The 17392-nt window shown below is 47.3% G+C and overlaps 1 protein-coding gene across 2 annotated transcripts in view; it reads right to left on the reverse strand.

Annotated features, from left to right (window-relative positions):
• SCARA5 (scavenger receptor class A member 5) overlaps positions 1-17392 on the reverse strand; it is a 126833-nt gene that overhangs the window by 52264 nt on the left and 57177 nt on the right. The window lies entirely within an intron of this gene.

Below are 17392 nucleotides of genomic sequence, written 5' to 3' on the forward strand. Positions count from 1 at the left end.
CACGTAACATGGTCATTTCTGTATGTCGAAAATGGCCAGATATCAGCAGCTTCACGTGGCTAGCCCCGATATATTGAGTGTTATCCTCTCAACTTTAGAAAGCTGGTACTATTATTATCCCTCTTTCGGGTCAGAGCTGTTAAAATCCCCCCAAAGTAGAATAGCAAGTAAGTCCTGGAGCCAGGATTCCAACGCAGGAAATTCTGGGCTTGCTTGCTCCAGAAGCTGGGTGCTTCCCTACAAGTGTGCCCCAGAACTGTTTGAAGGGAGCACACCAGCAGTGGACTCAGCCAGGCTCTAGGCAACACTGAGTCCAGGCTCCCATCCCCCACTCCTGCTCCTCTGCTGCGCCAAGAGCCCCAGGTACAGATGCTTTTCTATTCATACCCTCCCTTCTCTGCCTCCTCCAAACCCTTCCCCCAAATCCTCTATTTCCCTCCTCAAGCAAACAACCCACCTCAGTGACTTTTCACCCTTTCCTTTTGGAGAGGCTCCCTTTTCTTGGTTATAAGCAGCTATTTCACAAGAGTAAGGGGAAGGCTGTGCATCTTAAGAATTAGTCTAGCATCTGGTGTCTCCTGGAGGCTTGTGGACTCTGCTGACTCAGGTTCCCCACACACCCCAGAAGTCAAGGGATGCTGCTTGTCTGCTGTGCGCTGTCCATGGCTGTACCCACCTCTGCTCTGCACACTAGAGAAATGGAAACTAGCGTGGGACAGGGTAGGAGGTGGGAGCAGATGAAGCACAGAGGGAATTCTGCCTTGGAAATCTTGGGATGGGGAGAGCAAGGAACTTTGTCCGCAGCCTGTTCAGACAAAGATAACTTGGGATAGGATAGCTGTCTCCCAGAACCTCAGGTGGGAAGGGGGCGGATAGGTTGTTCACGTGTTTGAGCCATCCTTCGGTGATGCTTCTGGAGGCGCACAGCATCTGTGGTGGCCACTCTGGAGGGGCTGAGTCACTGCAGATTAGACTCAGAGACCCACAGCACTAGGTGGGGCCTTGGAGTCCCCATCTCAACATCTCCCTCACCCAGAACTTTAATCTCCAAGAAGATCACATGCCGAGTTGGCATCCAGCCTCTGCTTATACCCGTTTTTCTGCCTTCAGTTACTTCTAACTGTTGGAATGTTCTGCATTCGCTTCAGACTGGAAATCTGCCTTCCCGTAGTTTCGATCCACTGGTCCTGCCCTTTGGGGTCATATAGAGTTAGTAAAACATTTTTTTTCCCATGAGACAGCTCTTCAGAATTTCAAAACTTCTGGTTTGAAATCTGTATTACGTTCATCTGTTCTCTCATGACTAGGTTCTAAGCCTCCCTCCATATATCCTGGCTGCCCTCCTGTGCACACACTCCAGGGTGTCAACATCCCCTTAGGGGTGGTGCTTTATCTAAGTGTGCTTTTCCAAGGTGTGGACAGACTGGACAAATTATGGTAGAAGGATCGTCTCCTTCATTCTGGGCATGAGACTTCTCATGTGGCCCAAACCGGGCCCTGTTTAGCCTCATCTGGGCTTTGTGGATTTTGGTCATTGGATTTGGGTCTATGCAGTCTTTGGTGAAAAACCTCCCCAATTTACGGATGGAAAGACTGAGGCTAGGAGAGTATAAGTGAACTGCCCAAAGGCATGCATTCTGCCTCCTGGTCCAATGGTTCATGTCACTGCTCCGTGCTCTGGAAGCTGAGCTACAGAGTTGTCAATACAAGTTGAGGCTCTGGGGAAATGAATTCATGACCCAGTCACAACCACAGGAATTGTCTGCCTAAGAAATCATCATAGGCCAGGCTTTGATTTTAAAGCCAGTGTGTGTCCCATATTCGACCCAGATTGGTTGGCAAGTATTAGAGACAGGGTGACTGGAAAACAGAAAGCCCGGTAATTTAGTGTCAGTCCCTGCCCACGATGCCCCTGGAGTTCAGAGAGACACTGCAGCTTATCAGATGTAGTAAGAACACTCTGAGCTTTGCAAATTCTGGTTTGAAACCTGAATTGTGAGTGACTGAGGGGAACAGCACAACCTACTTGCTTTGAGTTTCAGGTCGGCCAGAAGCAGCAACAAAACATTCCTACCCTCTGCCAGCTCCCCGGTGACTCCTTCCCTCTGCAGGTGACGCACGTGCCTGATGGGTGCTCTGTGCCCTCAGAGGGCCCTGGGCTTGCCCATCAGCCCTCCTCTCAGAACGTGCCAGCCCTAGGGCCTTTCTCTCTGTCCAGAAAACTGGGCTGAAACTTGCCCATGTGGTGTGGTTGACAGTCAGCTTCCCCATCCCTCAGAGTTCATTTGGTCTTTTCTTATTGTTCATTGCACAACCAGTATAAACAGACACCCAAATAAAAGAGAGAAAAAAATTCTTCCACGTTCCCACAGCCTCCAACAAAGCACACTGGGTTTCTTTCTCTTGCTTCGTTCCTAAGCATCCTCAATCTTTACAATTTGACTTCTGAGTTGGTTTTTTCCCCTTAAAATGATTATTTCATAAATATCTTCCCATCCTTCTGTCTGTCTTTTATAATTTTGGTGGCCCCGTAGAGCCCAGCAAGGGGATGTGTGGTAATTTACCCATTCTCTTACCATTAAAAATTGTTTTCAATCATAGCAAAACAAATGCCGAAAGGTCTCTCCTTGTTTTGAATGTTTTCCTAACAACAAATTCCCAGAAGTTGGATTAGTAGATGGAAAGGTATAAACATTTTTGTGATTCTAAAACACTCTGGCCAAATCACTTCCCCCAAAGTTGTATGTATTTACAGGCACATTATAGATTTTTAAATGTACCACTTTAAACATGCCAGATACTCAGTGCAAGGGGTGTTCACAGATCTTCATATTGTTAATTTCACAGATGTAAAATAGCACCTTGTTATTTTTTGTGTTAGTATATGTGCATTTTAGAGGTGGCCTTTTCAAGGGAATGCATTAGCTCAAAGGAATGATTTAGACATTTTAGGTACCCAGGCTACTTAGAACAGAAATTATTTGGAGGGGTACATCCTCTCCGGGCACCAAATCATACTGTAGAAGCCTGGAGCAGCCTCCCTTTTTCGGGATCACTTACCCACCCCAAAAATGAATTATCTCCTTCCAACAGTCACAGTGTGTTCTCAGCCCACACCACCACCACCACCCACCCTCTTCCCCCATTTAATTCCTTCCAGATGTTTGCTGTCCTCAACAGGGAACAATTCTTCCTTGAGTGTGACTCTCTTAATTCATGTTTATGCAAAAAGTTCATTTATCTCTCTGCCTGGCGTACTTTCTTTTAATGTGCTTTCATTATTCTTCAACTTTTATACTTTCACAAAGGAGACAAGAAATCATAGAGTAACAATAATAACTGGCATTTCCCGAGAACTTACTATGTGTCTGCACTATTCTAAGTGCTCGTCACATTAATACACTACCCTACATCACGTAACTACCCTATGAGATAAATATTACGATTATCCTCAGATTCCAAACGAGGAACCTGACGCATAGAGAGGTCAGGTAACTCACAAGGTCACACAGCCAATAGAGGGAGGAGACTGACTTTGGGCCCTGGGCAGTTTGGTTCCAGAGCTCCCCGCTCTTGACTGTTCCGTGGTATTGTTAAAAGGATGAACAATTTTTTTTTTAAACATCGACATACAAACATGGAATAAGCTTTTGAAGATAGTGAGTTCCCCATCATAAACTCAGGCTGGAGTCAGGCTGCTCGGCAGGAATCATGTAGACATTCAAACTTGGATTCTGATTCAGTACTGAGGGCTGAATCCTAATTAACGTGTTAATGCATGTAATACTGTTAATAATACATGATGAGTGCATTAACGTCTGCCTTAGGCCATGTCCTGGGCTATGAGGCTTGCACACACACACCTCCTGCAGCCTTCTTGCCAGCACAGCAAGTGAACATTGCCTCCCCACCCACTCCCCGGCCCCGAGTCAGCCCTCTGTTCCACAGTTGTCTTTTATATTAATTGAAAAAAAGCCATCACGTGCTAGTTCAGTGGAGGTGCTCCAGATGTGACTGACCACAGAGGCTGTCTTCCCCAAATGCATCTGGCATACCTGCGATGCCTGCAAGCCAGAAGGTCCTCGTGTGGGCAGGGAGGAAGAAAGCTAAGCATTCTGTTTGGTGTGACCTGGCTGAAACCTTGGGCGGTGGTGTCAATGACCCTTTATCTTTGCATAAAAGTTTGCACCCATTACCTCTTAATTTTCAACATAACTAACCTGGGGAGGTAGGCGGGGCAAGTATTTATAAGCTAATCTAAGGATGAAAACAAGCGTCAAGAGATTGCCAGAAGTATCAAGTAAGGATGAATTGGGGTCCTGTGTCCCCTAATCCAGCACATCCTCAAAACCTACTGCTGGGATAGTCAGTCACTAACTGAACTCCAAGTTCTATAGGGGGAAGGAGGGCGGGAGGTGACATTTACTAAGCACCTGCTGTGTGCCAAACTCCATTCTCCTCTCTTACCGGAAGTTGCTTCATTCGCTCTTCCCAACAACCTTGTGGACCTTATTAGGCCCATTTTAGACGAAGAAGCTCACGAAGGTGGCAGAGCACAATAGCAGGCTGTGGCTGCTCAGGCTCTGAGGGTCCCGCGGGCTCTACCACGTTTCCTCCCTTGCACAAAACGGCATAGAGCACCTGTCCCCTGTCTTGGCAGGGGAGCACTGTTGGAGTGCACTGGCTCTACTCCAGCCCACGGGGCAGGAGGACTAGTCAGGGGCTGGGAGAGTAGGAAGTGACGTGGCATCTGAGCCACTTGGGGGAGGGCGACCCACGGGGCTGGGGAGGGGCAGGCACTAGAACACTGCCAGATGCCATGCAGTTCCCCTGGTGATCCTCCCAAGCCTGCAGGCACACGGTATCACCATTTTGTAGGAGAAAATAGCAACACTAGAGAGATTAAGGAACCAGCTCACGGCCACCCTGCTCCAGGAGTCCACACTTCTTTCATTGCCCCACGCCGTGGTACTGCCTTGTCTTCATGTTGGCCAGGGACACAGGAGGAAGGGAGGCAGGCGGGTATCAGAAGTCATAGATCATGTTAAGGGCACAGTGTGGGAATGGATGGAGCTGAAATGAAACTACAAAGTGAGCTTGTTGATAGAAGCACCACGAGAAAGAGGGAGGCTTTCTTTCAGGGGTTCTGCAGAGCTGGCTTGAATTTGCTGAGCTCTGGATACATGGGACTTTAATAGAAAATGAATTTAAAAGTGGACACTAGAGGTGCGTGGGTGGCTCACTTGGTTAAGCATCTGACTCCTGGTCTGGTTTCACATTATGATCTCATGGTTCATGGGCTCAAGCCCTGTGTTGGGCTCTGCTCTGACAGTGTGGAGCCTGCTTGGGATTTTCTCTCTCCCTCTCTCTCTGCCCCTCCCCTGCTCATACATGTGCACTTTCTTGCTCATTCTATCTCTCAAAACAAACAAATAAACTTAAAAAAAAAGCGGAACCTAATATTCCTCCAGAATGTGTAACAATTAGGTTATCACCAGAGCTTTATGATTTAAAGTGATGCACACCTTTATTAGGGTTCTCCTGGCTCCAAGACACAGGAGGGAACCAGGGACAGCCTCGGGGCATGTTCCCCGTGCAGTCCCACAGGGCTCCAGGCTCAGAAGGGGACTGTACTGGGGCTTTATGCTCTGCAGTCACCATTTTGAACTTTTGATGATTTTTCTTTGAGTCTGTGTAAGTGAAGTCTGATAGGACATTGGCACCTCGGCCTATGTGCAGCACAACCTCCCGCCAGCCTGGGACGAAGTCTCCTACCCCCACCAAGGGCCCCTGCCCCAACAGGGACATCAGGATCCAGTCAGTTCCAGAAGGATCTGCACTCATGCTGGAGCATCCTTGTGCCTGATATTGTTATTGTAAACAGCAAATAAAAACCAGCATGACAGGTCAAGAGGTAATAGAAGAAAAGAAACAGCTTTGGGTGCCTGGGTGGCTCAGTCGGTTAAGCATCAGACTTTGGCTCAGATCACAATCTCACGGTTCATGAGTTTGAGTCCCACATCAGGTGAACTCAAGCCCCACCTCGGATGAGCCCTGCTTCTCTCTGTCTCTCTCTCTCTTTCTCTCTCCCCCTCGTGGGATTCTCTCTCTTCCTCTCTCTCTGCTGCCCTCTCTCACACACAAAAAAGAAAAGAAAAGGAAAAAGAAAAGAAAAGAAAAACAGCCCTTTTTTTCCTGCTTCTGGAACAGGGAACCCTACATTTTCATTGTGCACTGGGCCCTGTGAATTATATAGCTGGTCCTGGAGAAAACTAACAACTGTCCATTTTCTGGGGCCCCATGGCAACCCAGAACAGACAAATCCCAGGCAGATCTGTCTTGGTCAGCTCAGGCTGCCATAACAGAATACTGAGGCCTGGTGGCTTAGACAAGACATTTATGTTCCAGCTCTGGAGGCTGGAACTCTAAGATCAAGGTGCCAGAAAGGTTGGTTTCTACCGAGACCTCTTTCCTTGGCTTGCAAATGTCTGCTTTCTAGTTGCATCCACGTGTGGTCTGTTCGCTGTGTGCACATCCTTGGTGTCTCTTCCTCTTCTTAGAGGGACACCTGTCCTATTGGATTTGGGCCCCACCCTTATGACCTCATTTAACCTTAATTACATCCTTAAAAGACCTATCTCCAAATACAGTCACATCAGAAGTTAGGACTTTGACATATGAATCCACGACAGGGGGCTAATTCAGTCCATAACAGTGTCCTTTAACACCCCAATGACCAGGAGATGCATGGGTATAGAGAATGAGTTTCTGTTGCCCTCTTGGGGGTACAGAGAATAATGTTGAGGACGAGCGTATGTAATCTACTCTTCCAAGCAGTTGCACAGTGAGAAGTGACCACGACAGGGCAGATTTACATCGTGACTGTTGAGGGGAGCAGCTTCAGCTCATACTGTTTGAGGTTTCTGAGGGACCTCCAGGCAGAGATGCCCAGAAGGCTGTTGGAATTGGGGCCCACCAAGAGAGAGCTGGAAGTGCAGATATGGGAGTCACCAGCCATACATAAGTGCAGATGTTGTGCCAATGAATGAGGTCAACCATAATGAGAAAACAAGTGTTGGGGTGTGGTTTGGTGCCTGAGGGGAGAGGAGAAGGCGTGGGGCTACTGCCAGCCTTAATAGAAATTCTGCAATGTCACCTCTGATGATGAGCTCCCTCTGTGCAAGGGAGGCCCTGTGGTTTTCCAGTCTTCTCCATATCAAAGCAATCAGTGAAGGTTTGTGCCAACACTGAAGACAGCCATGTAGGTTGGTCAAATAAACGCCCTCACATTGGTGACTGGCTGTGGATGTGAGGTTGCAAAGAGAGGGATGGTCCAGGAAACAATGCTTGGCTTCCAAAGGGCTCTGCATGGCTCTCGTTCAATGGGGCCATCTGCTAGGGGCCAATCACTTAGAGATAGATGGAGGAACTTCTTGGCAACCCCAACCCAGAACACCAGGCGACCTAAGTTTACTTCTGTGGGAAAATTGTAAGGTCCTATAAGAGATCTTGAAAGGATTGCCTCAAGAATTGTGGTCAAACTGGTCCCTCTTAGAATGCCTTGTCTTTCCATAACTATTGTCTTAATCATCATTCAATTCATACCTCTTCTAAGAAGCCCTCCCAGAGCCTTTTCTACTCCCAGTTGGATAAAGTTTGCTGCTTTTATCTCTACTATACTAATCATCACCATAAAATGCAGTGACACTCATCAACCTCTTCCATTATTCTGAGAGCCTCAGGAGGGCAGGCACCTTACCTATTTACATACCCTAGGCACTTGTTCAAGGAATTGAGTGTGCAAGCCACAGGCAGGATTAAGAAAAAAATAACTCTTTTGGGTAGTTTTTGTTTTTTTAGCATAACTTAAAAACTGGAGTGTCATAGTGGGTTGAATAGTGTCCTCTCAAAATTTATGTTTACCTGGAGCCTCAGAATGTGACCTTATTTGGACATTATTGGAAGATGTAATTGGTTAAGATGAGGTCTTACTGGGATAGGGTGGGCTCTTAACCCAGTGACTGGCATCCTTATAAAGATAAGAGGACATTCGTAGACACAAGGAGGAAAAGGCCATGTAAAGATGGAGGTGTACATTGGAATAATGCAGCCCCAGGAATAAGAACACTGAGGGCTGTCAGCAGCCACCGGAAGTTTGGAGAGGTGCATGAAGTGGATTCTCCCTCAGAGTCTGGAGAAGAGACTAGCCGTACTGGCACCTTAATTTGGCCCCTGTAGCCGCCAGAACTGTGAGAAAGTGTGGCACTTTGTCAGGTGGCCACAGGACACGAATACAGGTATCCAAGGCTGGGTGGCTTCCTTTGGTGTCAAGGAAGAGATCTAGGCAGGAGTGAGGTGTCACTGAAGTGGAGGAAAGCACAAATAGGCTGCTTGGTGGTGACTGAGGAATGGTCACTAGGAGGTTTAACAAGAGAAGAGAATACGGGCTACTGTGGATGGAATGTTTGTGTCTCCCCCAGAATTCACGTGGAAGCCCTAAACCTCAACGCGATGGCATATGGAGTTGGGGGCGTTGGGAGGTGATTAGGTTTAGGTGAGGTCCGTGAGGGTGGGGACTTCATGATGTGCTTAAAGTCCTCAGAAGGAGAGAAAGAGACCATATAAGGACACAGCAAGAACGCCACCTGCAGGCCAGGAAGAGAGCCCTCACCAGAAGCCTACCATGCCGGTGCCCTGATCTCAGACTTCCAGACTCCAGAACTGTAAGGAATAAGTGTCCGTTGTGTAAGCTGCCCAGTCCATGGTATTTTGTTATAGCAGCTGTAGCACAGTAAGACAGGGCCCTCAGTAGGGGGTCTGGGTGCAGCAACAGGGCCACCAGGCAGGGTGAGTCTTGAGCTCGCCAGATAGATGATCCAAAAGCACCACCTGCAGGGTGAGGGCATCTCAGGCATGGGACAGTCAGCGAGCAGGACTGTAGGGCCCAGCCTTGAGGGGAAGAGCTGGGAAGGGCAGGCAGGATGCAAGCACCAAAACAGAAGCCAGTCCTGGAGCTACAGGCACAAAGGAGCAGAGACAACTGAGGCTGGGACAGTGTGAGGGGCTCAGGATCCCAGGAAAGCTGGCGGTACAGAGTCAGGATGAGCCTCAAGAGCACCTGACCTGCAAGGACACATCTGGATTCTAGAACTGGCTATTCACTGGCCAGGGTGGGTTGATTCTAGGCACATTTGGACACATCTGGATTCTAGAACTTGCAGGGTAGGTTGCTCAAATGCTGCCTGCTCTCAGCTGCTTGTGGGCATCAGGAAGGACCGAGGCAGGGGAAGGAAGCAGATGAGGAAGGGAAGTACTGGGGCTCATTCATAAGGACCCAAAGAGGAGGGCAGCATGTTGGTAAATTTTTGGTGAGCTCTATCATCTATCACCTATCTATCATCTATCTATCTATCTATTATCTATCTATCTTTATCTTATTTCTGGTTCAGAATGGCCCGAATGCCTACCTGCACTGGGCTTTATCAGTTCATAGGCAGGTGTCTCTCACTGAGCAAGCAAAGGTAGCCAATTCTGGGTCTTGTATGCAAGGTCCAACAAACAGGCAAATGATGAAGACCACCTGCCCACTGGAATGGTGAGTTGGCCGCAACCCAGATGCCCAGCCTTTACAAATAGATCCCGTCTCTGGCACATTGGTGAGCACAGACTGTGAACTGGAGGATGCACGGAGCACAGGCTGGCTAGTAGCCAGGTGATGGCCACAGATATTCATATTAGGATGGCCTGGCACAGCCTCAAAGGAAGCAAACCCCCCACCAACATATTTATTACTTTCTGCAGAGGTGTGGCTGGAGACTCTGTGCTCCTGGCACAAGGGTTCCCTTTGGTGGTCCAAGCAGATGGAGTCTCTGGTAATTCACTGTGGATTACTGTGGAAATGAGATCCAAGATGCATTATAAATCAAAAGGCTCCTATGGAGGAGACGGCCCCAGGATTCCAATTTCAAGACTAGAGTATCTGAAATCATTACCAGAGATGTCAGGAAACCCAGCATTTTGATGGCATGCATACATCTATTCGGAAAAAGACTAACTCTTTGTGAATTCACAGATGGAATTAGGACTTGCTGTTTAGACATAGACATGGCAGGCACCTTTTCTTGTAATTCAGGGCCTCTCATGTCCTTTTTAAAAAAATTTTTTTAACGTTTATTTATTTTTGAGACAGAGAGAGACAGAGCATGAGCGGGGGAGGGGCAGAGAGAGAGGGAGACACAGAATCTGCGAAGCAGGCTCCAGGCCCCAGGCTCTGAGCTGTCAGTGCAGGGCCTGATGTAGGGCTCGAACTCACAAACTGTGAGATTATGACCTGAGCCAAAGTCAGAAGTTTAACTGACTGAGCCACCCAGGTGCCCCAGGGACTTGCTGTTTAGACCAACACAGTGCCTAATACAGAACTTGAACCCGGTAGGTGGTCAATGAATAAGTTGTCAAATGATTAAGTGAATGATTCAAAATAGAGAGTGTTATGGGGCCAAGAAGCGCCTGCATCTCTCCTGAGAAATAGAAGGATGAGCAGAGATGGACAGAGCAGCCCGTGGGCCTTGCCTCACACTCTCAGCCTACATTTTATTCCACCCAGGGCCACAATGACCCCTTCCAGGTGGCTGAAACCCGGCAGCACCTCACTTTATCTACACTCCCATCTCTTGCTTTCTCCCCCGGGGCTTCTATGGCTTCTCAGAATTGTGGAAACCACCTGGACCTCATCCATGCATGGCCTAGATCCTCAGGAGGAAACTTGGCCTACGGGGGCAGGGGCTGGTCAATAAATGCTCTTCACACACAGGCAATTCTGCAGCTCTTACCACATAGCTCTTTAGAAGTCCTGGCAGGACTGATCCCCAGTGGCCATTGGTGGAGACCAACTCAAGGAAAGCATCCTTCTTTCTGGTCTTCCCCGTCTCCCACTCCTGCTTGCCAGATTCACTTCGCACAATAAATTTCCAAGCCTGTGTCTCAGGCTCTGATGTCCATAGAAATCCCAGGCTAAGACATGAAGCATCACAAAGGGGCTGGCTCTCTTCCCATCTTTCTTTTTTGCTCTTTGCTTCTTTTTTTGTTTTTAAGTTTACTTATTTAGAGAGAGACAGAGACAGTGCGAGTGGGGGAGGGGCAGAGAGAGAGGGAGACAGAGAATCCAAAGCAGGCTCCACACTGCCAGCTACAGACCCCAACATGGGACTCGAACCCACAAACTGCAAGATCATGACCTGAGCTCAAACCAAGAGTTGGACGTTTAACCGACTGAGCCACCCACGAGCCCTGCTCTTTGCTTCTTTACATCTCAATTCCCCATTGTCCAAGAGCTACAGATAAGTTTGAAATTAGGATATTCATTTGTTCATTCATGTATTAGGTCATCCAATAGTGTATGTGAAGTGTCAATTCACCATATGGGTCGGGGTGATAATAAATACAGAGAAGTCTAGAATACAAGCTTTCCTATCAAAAAATTTATCATTTGCTTAGGGAGAAAGCTACACACACACAAAAAGGAACCTGTTTAAACTCTTCAGTTCTAATGTGTTTCAAAATGTTCACTGGGAAATGAAAGCACCAAACCCATCATTAAGATTATCTGAAGAAGTTGGACATGATGAGTGTAATCAGTGAACACTCTTCAGTAGTGGGGGCTCAGGGTTCTGTGTGTATTTTTGTCAGATGTCTCCCTCAGTGATGTGGATAATGAACTGGGGATGTCACGAACTCAGGGAGGAACACGGAGTAGGAGGCTGTGGTCCTGGTGACAGAAGAAGATCTAGAAGCAGAACTGTGCCTGCCGGGATGCAGAGGAGGGACACACACAAGGCATGATAAAGAAATAGCATTGTGAGAACTCAGCGGCCTCTCAGAATTGGAAGCTGACAAGGAGGAAGGCTTCAATACCATTGAATGACACAGCATCTGGTAACAGGCAATCCTCAGACCTGTTGAATCAATCATGAATCATCATGATGACCAAAGCTGGCAAGAGTAATGTTGCAGATGACAATATCAACATTCAAAATTACCTTAATGGGTGTGAAATCTCAGCTGAAGGCAAGAGGATTACATAAACAGAGACAAATGTGGTATTTTGCCTTTACATCAGACTCTGAAATAGTCTGGATCCTGCATGAGTGAGCTGGTAATTGTCAATATTCCTACCTATACCTCAGATACTCCATATACCTCTCTTAATCCTCAAAGCAACCTGGAAAATGGGCACCGTTATCCCCACTTTAAAGATGGGGTAGCTGAAGCTTATAGAAATCAAGTAAGTCTTGCAAGGTCTCCTAGCCAGGGAGGGACAGACTCAAAATGTAGAGCCAGGGTCTTCTGACACTAACTCCAGGGTCGCCCTCTGCACCAGACTCTCTTCTTGGCTTCACATCATGCTGTGGGGGGTGGTGGTGGAAGGAAACAAACATGCACCATGAAAAAAAAAAGGTACGATGTTATCGTCCAGTGTTGTAAATACAATTACTGCCCGTGGTTATCCTAAGGTGCACCTGAAGTCCCCCTGCAAGCTTCAATGGGTCATCCAGAGACAGGCAGGTCTATTAAGCATTCTACCCATGGATGATTTTTGTTATTGTCTCTCTCTTTCTCTTTCTCATCTTTGTTTATTTTATTTATTTTTTGGCGGGGAGGATGTTTTTGAAAACACAAGTGAGCGGTGTTTTAGTCTGCTTGGACTGCCATAAATAAATACCACAGGCTGCAGGGTTTAAACAACAGACATTTGTTTCTCACAGATCTGGAGGCTGGACGTCTGGGAGCAAAGTGTCTGCAGGGTTGATTTTTCCTGAGGCCTCTCGTTTTGGCTTGAAGATGGCTGGGTTCACCCTGGGTCCTCACATGGTCTTCCCTCTACGTGTGTGTCTGTGTCCTAATCTCCTCTTCTTATAGGCACACCAGTCATATCGGAGTAGGGCCTGTCCCAGTGATTACCTCTTTAAAGACCGTATCTCCAAATCTAGTTACTTGGAGATACATTCTGAGGTCTGGAGGGTTAGGGCTTCAACATAGGAATTTTGAGGGAAGCACAATTTAACCTATAGCCATCTCATTAACCAATGAGGATCTTTACTAGAGATGGTCTGGGAGGAAGTTGGGATGGACCGTAAAGGTGGGCGCTGATTTTCAAGCCTTGGTCATGCCCTTAGATGGAACTGGTCCCGAAGACTCAGAAGGACCTACAATGTGGCCAGTGAGAGTCTCATGGGGCCAGGCTGCCTGGAGCCCCACCTACCAAACACTTCTTGAAATTACTGCTGCCTGTGGGTAATGCACACTTGGGGCCTGCCAATTCTGCTTAGAAACTTAGAAGTCCTCTTGCAGGGAATCTTCTCAATACTTTAATGTGCTTGTTGGTCTGTTCTTGCAGCTAGTGCTAGGAAATGGTCTTCAAAGACTTGAAAGACTTACTAACTGAATATAGTTATAGAAAAAATAAAAACCTCTCCTGACAAACCCAGAGCTTGTTCTCAAAGCACACGTGGAAAATGGAGTGCTATTTAGATAGGGGCGACTTGCCCACGATACACTGATTTTTCCTAGGGTATCATTTCAGCTATGTTGGCATTTAAGCTAAAGTCCCCGTTGATACACAATATAATTAAGTCCCCAATCTGTAATGACACAGTACTTCATGAGGGGTGTAAATACCAGTCTTCGAGAGCCCAAAGTGGTTCTTATCTCTAGCAGTTTTCATCATATTTGAAAAGTAAGGGGAGGGGTGCCTGGGTGGCTCAGTCAGTTAAGCGTCCAACTTCGGCTCAGGTTATGATCTCACAGTTACTGAGTTCGAACCCCATGTCGGGCTCTGTGCTTATAGCTCAGAGCCTGGAGCTTGCTTCAGATTCTGTGTCTCCCTCTCTCTTTGCCCCATCCCCACTCATGCTCTGTCTCGCTCTGTCTTAAAAGTAAATAAAACATTAAAAAATTAAAAAAAAAAAAAGAAAAGTAAGGGGAGAGGAATCCCTAACTTGCTGGATTTCACTTCATGCATGATCCTTCTTTTTTAAGAAAAATATTTTGAAGCTTATTTATTTATTTCTAGAGACACAGAGAGAGGGAGCAGGGGAGAGGCATAGAGAGAAGGGGAGAGAGAGAGAGAGAGAGAGAGAGAGAGAGAGAGAGAATCCCAAGCAGGCTACACACTGTCAGCACAGATCCCAATGCGGGGCTCGAACTCACGAAACATGAGATCATGACTTGAGCCGAAACCAAGAGTCAGGTGCTCAACCGACTGAGCCACCCAGGCACCCCCATGAGTGACTCTTCTATTTAAATGTGGTGCCTACCCACCACAAAGCAGGAAATCCTTTCAAGAATCTCATCCTATCACTGAGCTAGCAGGTTGATCATTTACGTAGTTTTAAAAGCAGACAAGTGGCTTGAACTTTATTAAGAACAGACGTGAGAGCATTCCAGCACTTATTGCAGAAATATCCTCCGCTGATGTAATAATCAGGTCCAGAATAATTAGTAAAAGGAGAACCTTTCATTGATTCAGTACTTCCTGATCATCAGGCATTGTGCTGGACACTTTACCACTTATGGAATACCTGAGGCCCACTCAGCTCTTTTCATTTTTATAGCAGTCCTCAGAGATAGATGTTGTGGGGGAAATAGGGTTTTTTTTTTTTTGTTTTTTTTTAAATTTTTTTTTCAACGTTTATTTATTTTTTGGGACAGAGAGAGACAGAGCATGAACGGGTGAGGGTCAGAGAGAAAGGGAGACACAGAATGGAAACAGGCTCCAGGCTCTGAGCTATCAGCCCAGAGCCCGACGCGGGGCTCGAACTCACGGACCGCGAAATCGTGACCTGGCTGATGTCGGACGCTTAACCGACTGCGCCACCCAGGCGCCCCTAGGGTTTTTGATCTACAGGCCAGATACTCACATCAATGTGAAAGTCATATGTATGTGGTGGAACAGGCATCTTTTGTGTTCCGCTACCTTAAATAGCATGCTTCTTCTGCCTGCTTCACCAAAGGCCAGGCCCATGGTTGGACACTGGAGAGATTACTTGTGTGGGCTCTACAAAGACTGTCCTGGGCAGGCCACCGTGCTGGAGCTGAGGTCTGTGCTTTCAAGGTGTGGGCAATCTCTTTCTCAATCTGGTGACATTGTTTCAACCTCCAAGCTCCCTTCTCCAGGCCCCCCAATGGGATCTCTTGTCCCTGACCTTCTAACCCACAAATGTGCACTGCAGCTCTCAGCAGAAATCAGACAAGAAAGGGGCAAAGGCAGGCCTGGAAGTTACCTTGGTGACCATCTAGATGCCCCTCCCTATTTCACAGGTTAAAAGATGAGAGTCCTAAGGGGACCTGGGTGGCTCAGTTGGCTAAGTGACTGACTCTTGCTTTCAGCTCGGGTCATGATCTCATGGCTCGTGAGTTCAAGCCCCGCATTGGGCTGTGTGCTGACAATGCAGAGCCTGCTTGGGATTCTCTCTCTCTCTCTTTCTCTGCTCCTCCATTGCTCACTCTCTCCTTCTCTCTCTCTTAGATAAACTTAAAAAAATAAATAACTTAAAAACTTAAGTTAAATAAACATCTTTTTAAAGATTTTTTTTTAGTGTTTTATTTATATTTGAGACAGAGAGAGACAGAGCATGAGCAGGAGAGGGGCAGAGACAGAGGGAGACACAGAATCCAAAGCAGGCTCCGGGCTCTGAGCTGTCAGCACAGAGCCCGACATGGGGTTCAAACTCACAAACCACGAGATCATGATGTGGGCCAAAGTTGGACGCTTAACCGACTGAGCCACCCAGGCGCCCCAAGTTAAATAAATATCTTAAAAAAAAAAATGGAGTCCTAGACAGAAGAACCCTCCTGTCCTACAGCTAGACAGAGGTATAGATAGGCCATCCACTAAACTGGATGGAAGAAGAGAGAAAACTACTATCAATGGGTGTAGTACTCAGTACTGGGTACTCAGTACCAGGCTGTAGGCTGGATGTTGTCATGCATTGTATCTCATGTGATCCTCTGATATCACTGTTCCTACGTCCAGTTTTAGATGAGATGTGTTCTGGATTTTATATAATAATTATATATACATGTGTGTATATCCATATAAAATTATTTTCTGTATATTATGCTTTGACATCTTCAGAAACCTTTCTAGCTAGGGAGAAACTGCTTCTCTTGGAACTAGCCAATTCTTAGAGATAGCAAGTGGCCCAGCTGGGGGCATGCCTTTGACGGCCCCTCTGGAATCACACCTCCTCTATCTGGCCCCCAGAAGCACTATTCCTCTGCCTCTGTCATCCCAGGGCCGAGTACGAGGCAAGTGGAGACCACCTCAGTAGCCTAAAATCCACCAAAATTATTCAAGCTAGCCAATCCTGAATTACTTACACCGTCCTGCCTTTCCCCCAGAAACCACAATAAAGGCCCTAACTGCTCCCGTCACTCTTGTGTCTGCCTCCTAAGCACCCTGGTGCTTCCCCACGTGGCCTTGTGTGGGCGCAGGCCTCCTGTCTCCAGCACCTGTGAGTACATGACACCTTGTTTGCCTGAGCTGCTCCCCTGTCTCCTCTTGTGGCATCACCTGACTGGCCATGTCATAAAAAAAAGTACAAAGTATGTTCACGTGTCAGTCGTACAGGTGAAGCTTGCAGAGATGGAGTGGCTGGTTCAAGATGGTTCATGACAACACCATCGGGCGATGGCAGATCCAGCTTTAACCCCCACCCCCACCCCCCCGGGGCTGCCTGACTTTCCGCCCTACCCCAGTGCACAGTCCACCCCTCCCAGGCTAGCAGGAGCCTGCTTACACCAGGTTACCGGCGTCCTCCTCCGTCTCCCCAGTCTGCGCCCGGGCTGCAGTCACATGAGGCCCTAATCTGAAATCAGTGAGGGCAGCAAGAGTGTTTCTCTGTTTCTATCTCTCCGGACAATTTGTTCCGTGAGTGCTTGTTTTCAAACAGCTCCGTATCAAGTCTCCCAGGGTTTCCACGCGGCTCTTGGTTGGAGGGGTGTGAGCTCTCCCTGTTGGACGTTTTTCTCAAATCCATCTTTCTTCGCTCGTTGAGCTTGTCATTAAGTATTTTTAGGAGGTTGGGGATTATTCTCACTAATAGGCATGTAAGGAATCTGGGCCAGATTTGCCAGGAAATCTAGATACTTATTGGGTTTCCTCTTGTCCAAACACGAGGTTGGCAGCCCTTGTGTCAAATCTCTCACATTACTGTTTTTCAAAAATTGGACTCACCAGGCACTAAGATGCTTTGAGCTGAAAGCGACCTTAATAATCATTCACTTCTCATTTTCAGATGAGGAAATGAAGGCTGAGAAAGGTGATATGAAATGCCCCCACGTCATCCAGAGCTAGTACTCTCATTTCTTGAAGCCCAGGTCACTTGTCTTTCTA

The sequence above is a fragment of the Prionailurus bengalensis genome, chromosome B1, assembly GCF_016509475.1.
Source record: "Prionailurus bengalensis isolate Pbe53 chromosome B1, Fcat_Pben_1.1_paternal_pri, whole genome shotgun sequence".
NCBI lineage: Eukaryota > Metazoa > Chordata > Mammalia > Carnivora > Felidae > Prionailurus > Prionailurus bengalensis.